We start from the raw sequence: 17,056 nt of genomic DNA, 5'->3' as shown, positions 1-17,056 counted from the left end.
GTTGACTTAAAGGCTTATATTGGGTTCAACAAAATGATGTTCAAAATACTAACATTTAGTTACAAACAAAGGTATTTGTTTATGTTTTGGCAAATATGCCAACAGGAACTAGTGAGCTCACTTAAGTAGCCATTAGACTGGAAAAAAGTCAACATGTCTTTGGACTATTGATCTTATTATTATATTATGAAAACAGTAAATTTATGCCACTCTGAGATTTCATGAAGAAAAAATATTTTTATGGTAAAAAATAATCTAAATATTCTTGCAATCTTTAAACATCTCAAGGAAAAGCTGGTATTTGGAGAAATAAATATAACTATTAAACATATTCTAAAATCCTAGGCTATGTTTTTCTAAATTAATGGATCTAAATTCTAACTATAGTTGACCCTTCCAAGCATTTTATAGATCAGGACAACGTAAGTAATTTATGAAATGATTTAATGCTGATCAGTAGAAATATCAACACAGATGAGGTTTCAAAGTATGAATAAGATCAGATTTTCCTGATTGCAGTTTGTTAAGTGAAGGGATAGAGGAAAATTAAAGTCTGAGTTACTGTGGATCTTGATAATGCTAATAACAAAAAAAGAGAAAGTTGTTATCAGATCATCAATTTTAGTTGATGATTACTAGAGCATGGTAACACATTTCCTAGTTTATAAAACAAAGCACCAAATAATACACAGTTGTGCTCAGTAGAGAAGATTTTCAAAAGTAATAAAAACCTACTTGGGTGGCAAGCATCTTAAAAACGTAAACAACTACGATATAAAGCTATTTGCTATCAAGAACATGAAAGCCAAATTACCTGGTATCTTTTACCTTCAGAATACCTGGCTTCTTGTTGCAGGATTAGCAGTCTCTGAGCATTTTGCTGAAATTTAAAGTTTGTTAGAGTTCCCAATGGCCAATCAGCACTGGCTTACTCAGCACTAGCAAACAATTTGTTACAAGTGCCCACAGATAACCATAGGGGGGCGAAGTAATTTTAATCTAAAAATGTGTTTGTGGTAGAAAGCTACTATCAAATGTTCCAGAAAGTGGGATAAACAGAAAATATAAATACCTCAGTTTGGACATCATGTTGTCAGATAATCAAAATTGATTTCAGAACTGCTAATTAGGACCGACTGAATACCTAACAAGTTTAGAAATGGAAAACATTTTTGCTATCATTTTTTGTAGAAAGTTTATGATGTCAATTTTATCTAAATGAAATTCAGCAACATTTAAGAAAAATGTTTTAGGTGCCTACTGTGTGACGGGCATTGGCGAAACTACAGTGAACAAAAGACAGAAAAAAAAATCCCTGTCTTCCTGGAGCTTAGAATCCAATAAGGGAGACAGATAATAAAAAAGATAAATGAGTTAAATAGATTAGATACTGACATAGACGAAGTCAAAGGAGAAAAGGTATTGTGGGGGAGGAACAAGCATTGAGGGTGGGGACACTGGGCTGAAATTTTAGATAGAAAGTCCTGGGAAGGCCTCAATGAGAAGGTAACTTTTGAGTAAAGACCTTGCTGTGGTTTGAATGTACGTGTCCCTCCAAAATTCATATATTAGAACTTAAACCCCAAGGTGATGGTGTTGAGAGATGGGCTCTTTAGAAGGTAATTAAGTCATGAGGACAGACTCCTTATGAATGGGATTAGTGACCTTATTAAAGGGCAGGAAGAAACTAGCTAGTCCCTTTTTGCCCTTCTGCTTGTCTGCAATGTGAGGACACAGCATTTGTCCCCTCTGGAGATGCTGTAGCTAGGTGCCATCTTGGAAGAAGAGATAGGCAGCTCTCATCAGACAATGAACATACTAGCCTCTTGATCGTGGATTTCCCAGCCTCCAGAACTGTGTGAAATAAATTTCTTTTTTTTTTTTTATAAATTACCCAGTCTGTGGTATTCTGTAGTAGCAGCATGAACAGTCTCAGATAAACCTGCAGCTATATAACTGTCTATGGGAAGATCGTTCCAGGAAGAAGAAATAGGAAAAATAGTGTCCCAGTAATAAAAGCCCTGTGGCTTGTTCCAGGAACAGAGAAGAGGCCACTTTGGTTAGAGGGACTGAGCAAGGGGAATAGCAGCAAATGAGGTCAGAAAGGTATTAGATGGCAGATGGTATAGGACCTGTAGGTCATTGCAATGCTTTTGACATTGCTATGAGTGAGAAGAAAAGTCCTTGGAGGTTTTAAACACAGGCGTGATTGAGGAGTGACTGAAGTAGGAAAAAGGCGGAGAGAATGGTTAGGAAGATCTTGCAATAATCCCAGCCAGAGATGATGGAGGCTTGAACCTGAGTACGGCAGAAGGGATAATGAGACCTGGTCATATTCTGAAGAAGTTTGGGAAAAAATGGTAATAGGATTTACTGAGGTACCCGATGTGGCCTGTGAGAAAATAATCAAGAATCAGGATGACACCAAGGTTTTTGTCCTGAGCAACGGGAAGAATAAAGTTGATTTTTAATTTATATTGGAAAAAATGCAGAAGAAAATGGTTTTGAGGAAAATATTGTGATTTTGGATTTAGACATGAATTTTATAAGATGGACAATTTAGGACACTCAATTTCTTAATGAAACAAGTAACACACCTATATTAGAATGAGTCTTTCCAGTGCGATTGCCTGCTCTCTTGTTTTGCCCCAACTGGCTACCAAAATCATTGTTGTAATAGTTTGAGAGGTTCCACTTAATCTCAAAATATTATAATACCTGTAAAGGTAATTGACATTACAACTATATATTAAAGCATCAATAAAAATTATGTAAGAGTTATTCAACCTATACTTTGTGATAAGAACTACCTTCACCTACAGTGACATATGCTTTTAACAGTTGTATATTAAATATACAAATAACATATAATAACGTTTAAGTGTAAACTCCTAATTTCTCTCAACTCTCCAAATAGACAAAAACCAAAACATAAAACACAAACAAGTCTTTCGTCAGTTCTATCTGAGAAAATGTTTCCTTTTCTAAGTCAGGCTAACTCTCTCTCTCTCTCTCTCTCTCTTTTTTTTTTTTATCATATCTAAACTCTGCAGTTCCTCTTTTGAGTGTCCAGAGCTGCTTTTCCTCCTGTCCCTCACCTCATGTCTTCTTTTTATAAAAAATTTTATTTAGGTTTGGCGGTACATGTGAAGGTTTGTTACATAGATAAACACATGTCACTGGGGTTTGTTGTACATATTACTACATCACCCAGGTATTAAGCTTGGTACCCAATAGTTATCTTTTCTGCTTCTCTCCTTCTTCCCACCCTCCACCCTCAAATAGACCCCACTATGTATTGTTTCCTTCTTTGTGTTCATAAGTTCTTATCATTTAGCTTCCATTTGTAAGTGAGAACATGTGGTATTCGGTTTTCTGTTCCTGTGTTAGTTTGCTGAGGATAATGGCTTCCAGCACCAGCCATGGTCCCACAAAGGACATGCTCTCTTTGTTTTTTATGGCTGTATAATATTCCATGGTGTATATGTACCACATTTTCTTTATCCAGTCTATCACTGATAAGCATTTAAGTTGATTCCATGTCTTTCCCATTGTGAACAGTGCTGCAATGAACATCCATGTGCATACGTCTTTATGGTAGAATGTGTTACATTCCTCTGGGTATATACCCAGTAATGGGATTGCTGGATCAAACGGTAGTTCTGCTTTTTCAGAACTGCTTTTCAGAACATTTTCCAGGAATAGGTTTGAGCTATTGGGTGGGGCCACTATTGATTTACAACCATTCAAGCATAGATCTTAGAATATTTGAATATTGTCATTGACAGTGGAAACATTGAACTCTAGTAGCTTTGGAAGCAAATAGACTTGAGTTCAAATCCTGACTCTACCGCTTGTTTACTGTGGCAAGTTGATTAAACAACTAATTTGAACTTTTCTGCGCTTCAGTTTCTCCAACTGAAAATAAGGAGCACAGAGAATCCATGACCAGAATTTCAGCAAAGTCAAAAAAAAAAAAAAGAGGATTTGAGTGATATAGAAAGGAGCTAACAAGGAAATGGAAGTCAAGGAAAGTAGGCAACAAAGAGTGTTCAACCAGTTATGAGACAGAATGGAAATACAGAGCTTTCTAAATGGAAGACAATGAAATCCACAAAAATGCTCATTTTCAACTTTGAATTTGCTATTAAAGCAATAAATAATGCAGGAATTTCTATAATAAAGTGTATATAATGCAGTTTTTTAAGCTGTTACACTGTTGCATAACATTAACTTTATATTTTGAATGATCCAGTTAAAGAGCAAGCACTTGATATGTGCCTTAGGAAATGTTCAATTTTTTATTGCTATAATTTTATAAATAATTTCAGATATTCCTCAAATGTGTCTTTCTTAGTTTCAAATGAATTTCAGTGTGCATTAAAAAGATTTCCCTTTCATTTGAGTGATGGAAAATTAATTCTGATCTAGGAAAACCTGTGTTCTAGGATAAGAAAATGTACAGAGTTTTACGAGAAAAAAATTGGCTTAGCCACTAGTCCTACCAAGGGGTGAACTGGCAGTAGCTAAATATACTGCTCTCAAAGCTAAAATGAATTCAAAGCTAAATTAAAAAAATTCGACTTGAGTTTTAAATTTAGAACCTACAATTGACAAAAGCAGAAAAAAAAAAAAAAAAAGAAAGAGAGCCTATTCTGGCTAGAAGGTTGCAGAGAAGAAATTCTGGGGAAAAAAAATTAGTAGAATGATCCTTTGCCTAAGTTCTGTGGAGTAGAGATTTTACTTCTACCCTTTTAAAACTTGCCCTCTGTGTTGAAATTGAACTTCAAAAACTCTTTCTAAAGGTTATTGTATAATAAAGAGTTTTGCCATGACATTTCTAAGGAACCAATAACTAAAGTTAAAACCAGGAGTCTGTTAAAAAATATGTATCTTCACACCATCTCTATTTAACTGGAGAACAAAACAAAATAAAACAAACAAACAAACAAACAAAAACAGGAAACAACTGAGAAGAGAAAGAAATGGACACTTGAACTTTATTCCGGTTGCTGGTTCCTGGTTCAAAAATGGACACCTCCACCAGTGATGCACCTAGCCTGACTTTGCTGGCTCAGACTGACACACAGAGTTGTTCCTCAAAGAGAATCTGGATGGAAGGACTCCATGGAACATGTTTCATCCTGTTGTGGGTTTTTCATTTCTTACCCCTCACTTGAGTATGAACAATCTCATAAAATGTTAGCTAACTAGAAACCTATACTATCAGTTCCAGCTATTGGATTCTCACCCAGGAATAAGGCTTTTTGTTTTGTTTTGTTTTATTTTCTCATCTATTTCTAGGACCCATCTCCGTACTTGTGGTCTGGGATTAATTGCTTTGATATACATTTTTTCAAACTTAGTTTTGTAGGAAGTCCTTTTTTCCCTGCTATCATAGTCCTCAATTTATTCTTGACTCTATTAAGGTAACACATTTCTCTGTCATCATTTTAGACAGACTTACACAATATACTTTTCCATATGTTCTAACTAAAATAACTCTCTGTTTTACATATACAATATACTTTTCCATATGTTCTAACTTGCCAAAATAACTCTCTATCTTCCAATTTATATACATTACAAATAAACAGTATCTCCCCTCCTGCATCAGTGGGCAAGTCTTTGAAGTGTTGTGAATGGAACAGAGGGGTCCATGTTGAGTAATCTCTTCTTTACCATACAGATGCTTAGACTGGTCAAGGCTTTAGGCATTTCATAGAAGTATTTACTTCCCACTGGTCTCCAAAATAGAGTCCAGAATGGGTGTGTTGGGAGTCTTGCCCTGTTTTTAGCAGAAGGAATGTTTTCATTTTAAACACATTCATTCATGAGTATCAATAATCATCCTAAGCTCAAAAAGGTCACCTTTTCTAAAGCATCACTTACAACCAGCTTTCTCCTTTACCCTCAAATTAATTTTATTTTTAGTTATTATTTTTTCTCTCAGCACTTGGGAATTTCAACAGAAGCCATAAAAATTTCAGCCAGATGCAGAATCATGGAGGGTCACAGCAGAGCATGAAGCTAGCCGTGTTCATTCCTCTAGGCTTTTTGTTTACCCATTCCTCTATTACAAGCAAAGAGAAGACATGTCAATATAATTTGCTTTTATTTTTATATTAGAAAGATGTCTTATTCCACCTTAAAATGTAACTCAGAGGATGTAGTTAAAATATAATTATAATGATGCCAGTCCTTCCCTTCAGGACATGGTGACATTGCTGGAAGTGGCTGCAAAACTTTGTTGTGTGACCTCAAGAGGAAAATATCTCTTACTCTCATAATAGGCTTTTTCAGAGGTTGCTGTTTTGTTTTTCAAGACCAAGAATCTTCTCCTCAGGATACAGAACATGAGGACTTTTACCAGCTAGCTATTCATTGTATTGAACATATATTAATATTTTCTTACCAAATTAGGGTGTATATAGTCTTCTCAGTTTATTTTTAACTTCATGCTTATCTGCATTGTGTTATCATTTTTATTTTATCTCCTTTTTCATGAATTCCTTAATTCTCACCAATGCAGATTTTCTCTATGCTTGCCAGTTCCTGTTCTAATTATCTGCTGCTATTAACATATCACCTTAAAACTTTAAGTAGTTTGAAATACAAATTCCCTGTTTTCTCTCAAGTTTCTGTGTGTTGACTTGGCTCAGCTGCATGATTCTCACTTGGGATTTCTCAAATGGCATAGTCAGAGATGGGGTGCAAGAGTCATCCCAAAACTTGACTGAGCTGCACATCCGATATGCCACAGTGCTTCTCCACAGGACCTCTCGCTCCTGCAGAATAGACTGGACTTCCTATATAGTAGCTCAGGATTTAAAATACTCCATCAGAAATGGGATCTAATCAAACTAAAGAGCTTCTGCACAGCAAAAGAATCTATCATCCGAGTGAATAGACGACCTACAGAATGGGAGAAAATTTTTGCAATCTATCCATCTGACAAAGGTCTAATATCCAGAGTCTACAAGAAACTTAAACAAATTTACAAAAAAAAAAAGAAAAAAGAAAAAAACCCAGAAACAAACAGCCTCATTAAAAAGTGGGGAAAGGACATGATTAGACACTTCAGAAAAGAAGACATGCATGTGGCCAGCAACATATGAGAAAAAGCTCAACATCCCCACTGATCATTACAGAAATACAAATCAAAACCACAATGAGATACCGTCTCACACGTCACAATGGCTAATATTAACAAGTCAAAAAAAAAAACCAAAAACGTGTGTTGATGAGGCTGCAGATAAAAGGAATGCTTTTACACTGTTGGTAGGAGTATAAATTAGTGTAACTATTGTGGAAGACAGTGTGGCAATTCCTCAAAGATCTAGAGGCAGAAATACCACTTGACCCAGCAATCCGATTACTGGGTATATACCCAATGGAATATAGCAGATCACGAAGTCAAGAGATTGAGAACATCCTGGCCAACATGGTGAAACCCTGTCTCTTGCAAGAAAAAAAAAATTAGCTGCATGTGGTGGTGCACACCTGTAGTCCCAGCTACATGGGAGACTAAGGCAGGAGAATCACTTGAACCTGGGAGGTGGAGGTTGTAGTGAGTGGAGATTGTGGCACTGCACTCAGCCTTGGTGACAGAGCAAGACTCTATTTAAAAAAGAAAAGGAAAAAAAATGAATATAAAGCATTCTATTATAAAGAAACATGCACACATGCACATGTATGTTTATTGCAGCACTACTCACAACAGCAAAGACATGAAATCTACCTAAATGACCATCAGTGATATACTGGATAAAGAAACTGTGGTTCATATACACCATGGAATACCATGCAGCCATAAAAAAGAAGAAGATCGTGTCGTTTGCCCGGACATGGATGGAGCCGGAAACCATTATCCCCAGCAAACCAATGCAGAAACAGAAAACCAAATACTACATGTTCTCACTTATAAGTGAGAGTTGAATAATTAATGAGAACACATGGACACAGGGAGGGGAACAACACACACTGGGACCTGTTGGAAGTGGGGGCTAGGGGAGGGAAAGTATCAGGAATAACAGCTAATGTATTGCTGGATTTGATTCCTAGGTGATGGGATGATCTGTGTAGTAAACCACCATGACACACATTTACCTACGTTAATAAACCCACACATCCTGTACATGTACCACGGAACTTAAAAGTTGAAGAAAAAAAAAAAGTCAGGTAAAATTCATTAACTGGATTTGTTGGTCTACGAATAAAAGTTTCCATGCAAACTGAAAGCAGAGATTGACAGGCTAGTTTTGTGGGCTAAGCCTGGGACTGCTGCACAGTTACGCTCTACTTGTTAGTTAAAGCTGTCAGATTGAAGCGGGTGCAGAAATAGGCCTCACACCTTGATGGAGAAGTGGCAACCTCACATTGCAGAATAGCTTGAGGAATGGGAGATAATGTTTCAGTCATTTTTGGATAATACAGTGTGCCTAAGACATGCCCTGGGTGTAATTCAGGTATTGGGCATTCACTGACAGTATTCTCATAATGTTTGGTGTACTGGATTTGATCATAGCCCATTTTATGTAGCAGGAGTAATGGTTGTGTTGTTGATTTTACAGAACTAACCTACAGTTAGAAGTAAGATCAAGCTTCCCCTCAGCTGGCTAAGTGGTGAGACATACCTGATCATTCTTGTTACAGAATTTTGAAAGACGGTATAGTGAAAAAGTTACCTTTAAATATTATTTATCAAAGATAATACTTCTTGCCGTGCCTAGGTCCAGGAACTGTCAGAAACATCTTATCAAATAGCTGCAGAGGGTGGATTGCTTGAGTCAGAGATGGAGACTAGCCTGGGCAGCATGGCAAAACTTCATCTACTAAGAAATACAAAAATTACCCTGGCATGGTGGCACACACCTGTAGTCCCAGCTCTTGGGGCCGCTGAGGCAGGAGGATCAGCTCAGCCCGGGAGATCGAGCCTGCAGTGAGCTGTGATTGCAACACTGCACTCCAGCCTGGGTGACAGAGCAAGACCCTGTCTCAAAAAATAAAAGTAATAAATAAATATGTAGCTGCAGAAAGGAGAAAATCCACAGGTTGCTGTATCAAACATCAGAAATTTTCCTGAGTTTTTGAACAGAGTTTGAAGCAAAGGACAAATCTTCAAATTGAAAACAACAACAACACACACACACACACACACACAGAAAAGAGAAAAAGATATAGTTTACCTCTTAAGTGATTAATGACAACAACATTTTAAAAGTGATCATAGTTTATACAATCATCTAAAAGAGGATCAGTGAACTATGGCCTGTGGGCCAAATCTGACTCATCACCTGTTTTGGCAGATAAAGTTTTATTGGAACACAGTCATGTTCATTTGTTTACAAATTGTCTATGGCTGCTTTCACTACAGTGTCAGAGTTGAGTAATTGTGACAAAAACCGTATGGCCTACAAAGTCAAGAATACTTTCTACCTGGTCTGTTAAAAAAAGAAGTTTGCTGACTTTTGCTTTTTAGTGAAAGTTTGCTGACCCCTTACTAAAATATTGAGGGTGGAATTTGTATTTTAAAAAGAGATAAGATGAATTCTCTACATATTAATGGTGGTCTGATCTTCCTGGGCCCTGGGAGCCAAGAAATACAAGGGAGAAGCCTCCTGAGAAAGACCAGGATATAACAGAGTGTAATTTGCATGGGAATATTTATTGTTCAACCAACAAATCAAGTTAATGAATTTCTAACCCACTAAGTATTTTAAAGACCTAGGGCAGAAAATGTTGACTCTACTATACATGGATAAACAAAAGGTCCAAGTCATTGCGTCATGGTTTACTTTCAGTTGATGTTGTTTCTTTTTTTAAACTGAGACTCATGTTTCTTTACTTTAGATTTTCCTTTTCAAAAGAAAAGGAGAAAAGTGTGTATGTTTTTCTGCCTTTCTTACACTTCCACTATTTGTTCTCCTCATCATTCAAAGAGATTTACTTTGCCTGGAGAAGGATTGGAGTTTTTGACAAAAAGGATCCAAATGAAAAGAAAGTCAACATTTGTTTTCTTACTGCTGAAATAGACTCTTGAAACCCACATCAGAAACAATCATGTTGAAAGCTAAAGCTTTAGTTTTGTGAAAGTATTGTTTGTTTTACCTTTTTGGTTAAAGAAAGCATGGTAGAAAATCAACATGGCTAACTATGAAGGATGCAGGGTATAGAATTTATGTCACAATAATAAACTTAAAAGGAGAGGGATATTTAGTGACCTTCAAAGATTAAAGATGGGTCCCCTCTGCTATCCTGTCTGCTACCAGCTGCAGAGGATATTGATTGAGTCATTGTGTTGAAGGAGGTAAGAAGGACTTGAAATGAGAGAACAAGATATAGGGTGATCCTGGGAAAAGGGCAGAGTCATCTCTGAGAAACAGTTACACTATGGCAACACTGATACCTACAGACCATCCACCTACACAGTGGGTGAGCAGTCATTGAGCATACCACTGACTGGCGAGGGCCCGCATGTGTGCCATGAATCATCTTGTAAGAGTCACCCTCTCTGATGCATTAAAACCTTTTTTAAGCCAATCCACACTCCTGTGTGGCCAGCCTCCTTCTGAACCCTCCAGGATACTCAATGCTTCCCAAACTTTGAGATCTGGAAGAGGTATTCAGGGGAGCTGCTCTGCTGCAACTTCCTGACAATCTTGCACAACTCCATACCACCCATGTCTTTATGGATTACATATGGGACCAGAATTGACTGCAGTACAACCTGAGTCTTGGCAAAGTACCCTGCGATTCCTCCTGGAGCAAGAAAGGATAAGCAAGCTGGTAAAGAGATGCCATGGGCAGTTCCCACCCACCCCCCTATCTTGTGGGAGATGACCACAAGGACATTTCTCATTCGTCTCTTTAGTTTCAGTTGATCACAGGACTTTTGACCTTGCTCCCTCAGGGTTCAACTGCAGAATTCTTTGTGAGTTTATCTATTTGACTAAGAGTTAGAGCTGACTCCTCAGTAGCAGAGCGACCTACCACCTGTGCCATCTGTCTTCTGGCCTCTTTGTTCAGTGTCATTCTATGGAATTAGGGATGTAGGGAGCTGACACCATGCTGGTGGTTCTTATGCATTTTGTGTGAGTAATAAACTGTCTGACCGTATTTGACTTCATGGTCTCCCTACTGGCTGAATCTGTGGAAGTGTGGTGTGTGAACCTAGCAGTTGCATTCAGGAGCTTCGTAGCCCCATTACCAACCACACTGCTGCTTGGGGACCACTTAATTGCTTGACAGGTTGTGAGTGGGAAAGTTCTGGGAGTCCGCACTTGGGTAGAAGTGGAGATTACAAAACCCACTCCAATTATCCAAGGTACTCAAAACCAGATGGGTTATCCTGGAAAGCATGATGAGTCAGGTGATTGGGCTTCCCACTAGCTTAAAAATGTGAAATAATACACCGACCAAAAGACTCTGAGACTAAGCGCTGAGTAATGAGTGGAAGTTCTACTGCCAAAAAGGAAATCCATTTCAACCAAGAGAGGATAGACTTTGGGAGGTAAGACTTGGCGGGAAAGTTGGGTGAGACATTTTTTTTTTGAGGCGGAGTCTCGCTCTGTCGCCCGGGCTGGAGTGCAATGGCCGGATCTCAGCTCACTGCAAGCTCCGCCTCCCAGGTTCACGCCATTCTCCTGCCTCAGCCTCCCGAGTAGCTGGGACTACAGGCACCCGCCACCTCGCCCGGCTAGTTTTTTTTTGTATTTTTTAGTAGAGACGGGGTTTCACCATGTTAGCCAGGATGGTCTCGATCTCCTGACCTCGTGATCCACCCGTCTCGGCCTCCCAAAGTGCTGGGATTACAGGCTTGAGCCACCACGCCCGGCCGAGACATTTTTTTAAAGCCAAGACTCACAGTCTTTGTCCCACATTGGAGAAAGACAGTGCTAGGTGTTGGTTTGGCAAGCACTGTGTGGGCTAGTTGGTTAGGCATCGGGTAAGGGTTGTGTTGGCCAACTGTGGTTGCTTTAGTAAGTGGTCTTGTGCTGCATATACGAGGTGTGCACGCAGGGATTATGGTGCCCAGCTGCCGTCTTTGTGAATGAGGGCTCCCCTGCAACTTTATGGTGCTCAGAGGTCTTTTATTTCTCTTCTTGGGCCATCCTTACAGGACTATGAAATCTGGTTGCCCCTGCTTCTCTTTGTATGGAGCACCCTTGCAGGCAGCCATGTTCACCATCCCTCACAGCAGCCGCAGCAAGACCAGCCCAAGAAGAATCTGAACTCAGATATACCTAGCACCACTCCCACCTGATGGTCCTTCCCTATCCACCCTGGTAGCAGAAGACAAAGGGCATATAATCTTGGGAGTTCTAGGGCCCTGCCCACCACCAGTCCCTCTCCACACTACTACAGCTGATGCTTTCTGGAAAGTTCCACCTGCTGGCCGGAGGTCAACCAGCACAAAAATAGAGCATTAAACCATCAAAGTTAAGGACCCCCACAGAGTCCATTGCACTCTCTGCCACCTCCACTGGAACGGGCACTGGTGTCCATGGCTGAGACCCATAGATGGTTCACATCACAGGACTCAGTGCAGACACCCCACAGTACCAGTTCGGAGCTGAGTAGACAGCTAGACCCAAAAGAGAGACAACAATCACTGCAGTTCGGCTCACAGGAAACCACATCCATAGGAAAAGGGGGAGAGTACCACATCAAGGGAATACTTTGTGGGACAAAAGAATCTGAACAACAGTCTTCAGCCCTAGACTTTTCCTCTGACAGAGCCTACCCAAATGAGAAGGAATCAGAAAACCAACCCTGGTAATATGACAAGACAAAGCTCTTCAACACCCCCCAACCCCCGCCATCAAAAAATCATACTAGTTCATCAGCAGTGGATCCAAACCAAGAAGAAATACCTGATTTACCTGAAAACGAATTCAGGAGGTTAGTTAAGCTAATTGTGTGTGTGTGTGTGTGTGTGTGTGTGTGTGTTGGGGGTGGAGGGCAGGGGGGCGAGAAGGACCAGAGAAAGGTGAAACCTAATGCAAGGAAATCCAAAAAATGATAGAAGAAGTGAAGGCATAAATATTCAAGGAAATAGATAGTTTAAAGAAAAAACAATAAAAAATTCAGGAAACTTTGGACACATTTCTAGAAATGTGAAATGCTCTGGAAAGTCTCAGCAATAGAATTGAACAAGTAGAAGAAAGAAATTCAGAGCTAAATACAAGGTCTTTGAATTAACCCAGTCCAACAAAGACAAAGAAAAAAGAATAAGAAAATACAAACAAAGACTCCAAGAAGTCTGGGATTATGTTAAACGACCAAACCTAAGAATAATTGGTGTTCCTGAGGAAGAAGAGAATTCTAAAAGCTTGGAAAACATAACTGGGTGAATAATCCAGGAAAAATTTCCCAGTCTTGCTAGTTACCTAGACTGCAAATACAAGAAGCACAAAGAATACCTGGGAAATTCATCGCAAAAAAATCTTCACCTAGACCCATTGTCATCAGGTTATCCAAAGTTAAGATGAAGGAAAGAATGTTAAGAGCTGTAAGTCAGAAGCACCAGGTAACCTGTAAAGGAAAACCTATCAGATTAACAGCAGAATTATCAGCAGAAACCTTACAGCCTAGAAGGGATTGGAGCCCTATCTTCAGCCTCCTCAAACAAAACAATTAGGAGCCAAGAATTTTGTATACAGCAAAACTAAGCATCATATATTAAGGAAAGATACAGTTGTTTTCAGACAAACAAATGCTGGCAGAATTCACCATTACCAAGCCCCCACTACAAGAACTGCTAAAAGGAGCTCTAAATCTTGAAACAAATCCTGGAAACACATCAAAACAGAACCTCTTTAAAGCATAAATCACACAGAATCTATAAAACAAAAACACAAGTTAAAAAGCAAAAGCAAAAAACAAAATAAAAATCAAAGTACACAGGCAACAAAAAGCATGGTTAATGCAATGGTATGACACATTTCAATATTAACATTGAATGTAAATGGTCTAAATGCTCCACTTAAAAGACACAGAACTGTGGAATGGATAAGAACTCACCAACCAACTATCTGCTACCTTCAGGAGACTCATCTAGCACACAAGGACTCACATAAACTTAAAGTAAAGGAGTGGAAAAAGACATTTCATGCAAATGAACACCAAAAGTGAGCAGGAGTAGCTATTCTTACATCAGACAAAAGAAATTTTAAAGTAACAGTGGTTACAAGAGACAAAGGGAGACATTATATAATGGTAAAAGGATTTGTCTAACAGGAAAATATCACAACCCTAAACATATATGAACCTAACACTGGAACTCCCAAATTTATAAAATAATTACCAATAGACCTAAGAAATAAGATAGACAGCAAAACAATAATAGCGGGGGCCTTCAATACTCCACTGACAGCACTAGACAGGTCATGAAGACAGAAAGTCAACAAAGAAACAATGGATTTAAACTATACCATGGAACAAATGAACTTAACAGATACATACAGAACATTTCATCCAACAACTACAGAATACACATTCTATTCAACAGTGCATGGAAATTTCTCCAAGATAGACCATATGATAGGCCATAAAACATGCCTCAATAAATTGAAGAAAATTGAAATTACATCAAGCACTCTCTCAGACCACAGTGGAATAAAACTGGAAAGCAACTCCAAAAGGAACCCCCAAAACCATGCAAATACATGGAAATTAAATAACCTGATCCTGAATAAGCATTGGGTCAAAAATGAAATCAAGATGGAAATTTAAAAATTATTTGAACTGAACAATAATGACACAACCTTTCAAAACCTTTGGGACACAGCAAAGGCAGCGCTAAGAGGAAAGTTCATAGCCCTATATGTCTACATCAAAAAGTCTGAAAGAGCACAAATAGACAATCTAAGGTCACACCTCAAGGAACTAGAAAAACAAGAACAAACCTAACCCAAGCCCAGCAGAAACAAGAAAATAACCAATATCAGAGCAGAACTAGACAAAATTGAAACAAAAAAACAAAAAATATAAAAGATAAATGAAACAAAAAGCTGGTTCTTCAAAAAGATAAATAAAATTGATAGACCATTAGCAAGATTAACCAAGAAAAGAGGAGAGAAAATCCAAATAACCTCACCAAGAAATGAAACAGGATATATTATTACTGACACCACTGAAATACAAAAGATCGATGAGATTCAAAGACGGCTGAATAGCAAGAGCTCCAGTCTGCAGCTCCCAGTGTGAGCAATGCAGAAGACAGGTGATTTCTGTATTTCCAACTGAGGTACCAGGTTCATCTTACTGGGGCTTGTCAGACAGTGGGTGCAGCCCACGGAGCAGGGCAGGGCATCCTCTCACCTGGGAAGCACAAGGGGTTGGAGAATTCCCCTTCCTAGCAAAGGGAAGCTGTGACAGACAGTACCTGGAAAATTGGGACACTCCCACCCTAATACTGCACTTTTCCAATGGCCTTAGCAAATGGCACACCAGGAGATTATATCCTGCGCCTGGCTCAGTGTCCCATGCCCATGGAGCCTCACTCACTGCTAACACAGCAGTCTGAGATCCAACTGCAAGGTAGCAGTGAGACTAGGGGAGGGGCCTCCGCCATTGCTGAGGCTTGAGTAGGCAAACAAAGCGGCGGAGAAGGTCCAACTGGGTGGAGCCCACCGCAGCTCAAGGAGGCCTGCCTGCCATTGTAGACTCCACCTCTGTGGGCAGGGCATAGCTGAACAAAAAGCAGCAGAAACTTCTGCAGATTTAAAGGTCCCTGTCTGACAACTTTGAAGAGAATAGTTGTTCTCCCAGCACAGAGTTTGAGATCTGAGAATGGACAGACTGCCTCCTCAAGTGGGTCCCTGACCCTGGAGTAGCCTAACTGGGAGACACCTCCCAGTAGGGGCCGACTGACACCTCATACGGCTGGGTGCCCCTCTGAGCCGAAGCTGCCAGAGGAAGGATCAGGCAGCAACATCTGTTGTTCTGCAATATTTGCTGTTCTGCAGCCTCTCCTGGTGATACCCAGGCAAACAGGGTCTGGAATGGACCTCCAGCAAACTCCAACAGACCTGCCGCTGAGGGTCCTGACTCTTAGAAGGAAAACTAACAAACAGAAAGGACATCCACACAAAAACCCCATCTGTGCATCACCATCATCAAAGACCAAAGGCAGATAAAACCACAAAGATGGGGAGAAACCAGAGCAGAAAGGCTGAAAATTCTAAAAATCAGAGTGCCTCTTCTCCTCCAAAGGAATGCAGCCCCTCACCAGCAATGGAACAAAGCTGGATGGAGAATGACTTTGACGAGTTGAGAGAGGAAGGCTTCAGACGATCAGTAATAACAAACTTCTCCGAGCTAAAGGTGGATGTTCAAACCCATCACAAATAAGCTAAACATCTTGAAAAAAAGATTAGACGAATGGCTAACTAGAATAAACAGTGTAGAGAAGTCCTTAAATGACCTGATGAAGCTGAAAACCATGGCACGAGAACTAAGTGATGCATGCATAAGTTTCAGTAGCCGATTTGATAAAGGGGAAGAAAGGGTATCAGTGATTGAAGATCAAATGAATGAAATGAAGTGAGAAGAGAAGTTTAGAGAAAAAAGAATAAAAAGAAATGAACAAAGCCTCCAAGAAATATGAGACTATGTGAAAAGACCAAATCTATGTCTGATTGGTGTACTTGAAAGTGACGGGGAGAATGGAACCAAGTTGGAAAACACTCTGCAGGATATTATCCAGGAGAACTTCCACAACCTAGTGAGGCAGGCCAACATTCAAATTCAGGAAAAACAGGGAATGCCACAAAGATACTCCTCAAGAAGAGCAACTCTAAGACACACAATTGTCATATTCACTAAAGTTGAAATGAAGGAAAAAATGTTAAGGGCAGCCAGAGAGAAAGGTCGGGTTACCCACAAAGGGAAGGACATCAGACTAACAGTGGATCTCTTGGCAGAAACTCTACAAGCCAGAAGAGAATGGGGGTCAATATTCAACATTCTTAAAGAAAAGAATTTTCAACCCAGAATTTCATATCCAGCCAAGCTAAGCTTCATAAGTGAAGGAGAAATAAAATCCTTTACA

This window comes from Colobus angolensis, unplaced genomic scaffold, assembly GCF_000951035.1.
Source record: "Colobus angolensis palliatus isolate OR3802 unplaced genomic scaffold, Cang.pa_1.0 Scaffold328, whole genome shotgun sequence".
Classification (NCBI taxonomy): Eukaryota; Metazoa; Chordata; class Mammalia; order Primates; family Cercopithecidae; genus Colobus; species Colobus angolensis.
This window is presented reverse-complemented; position numbering follows the sequence as displayed.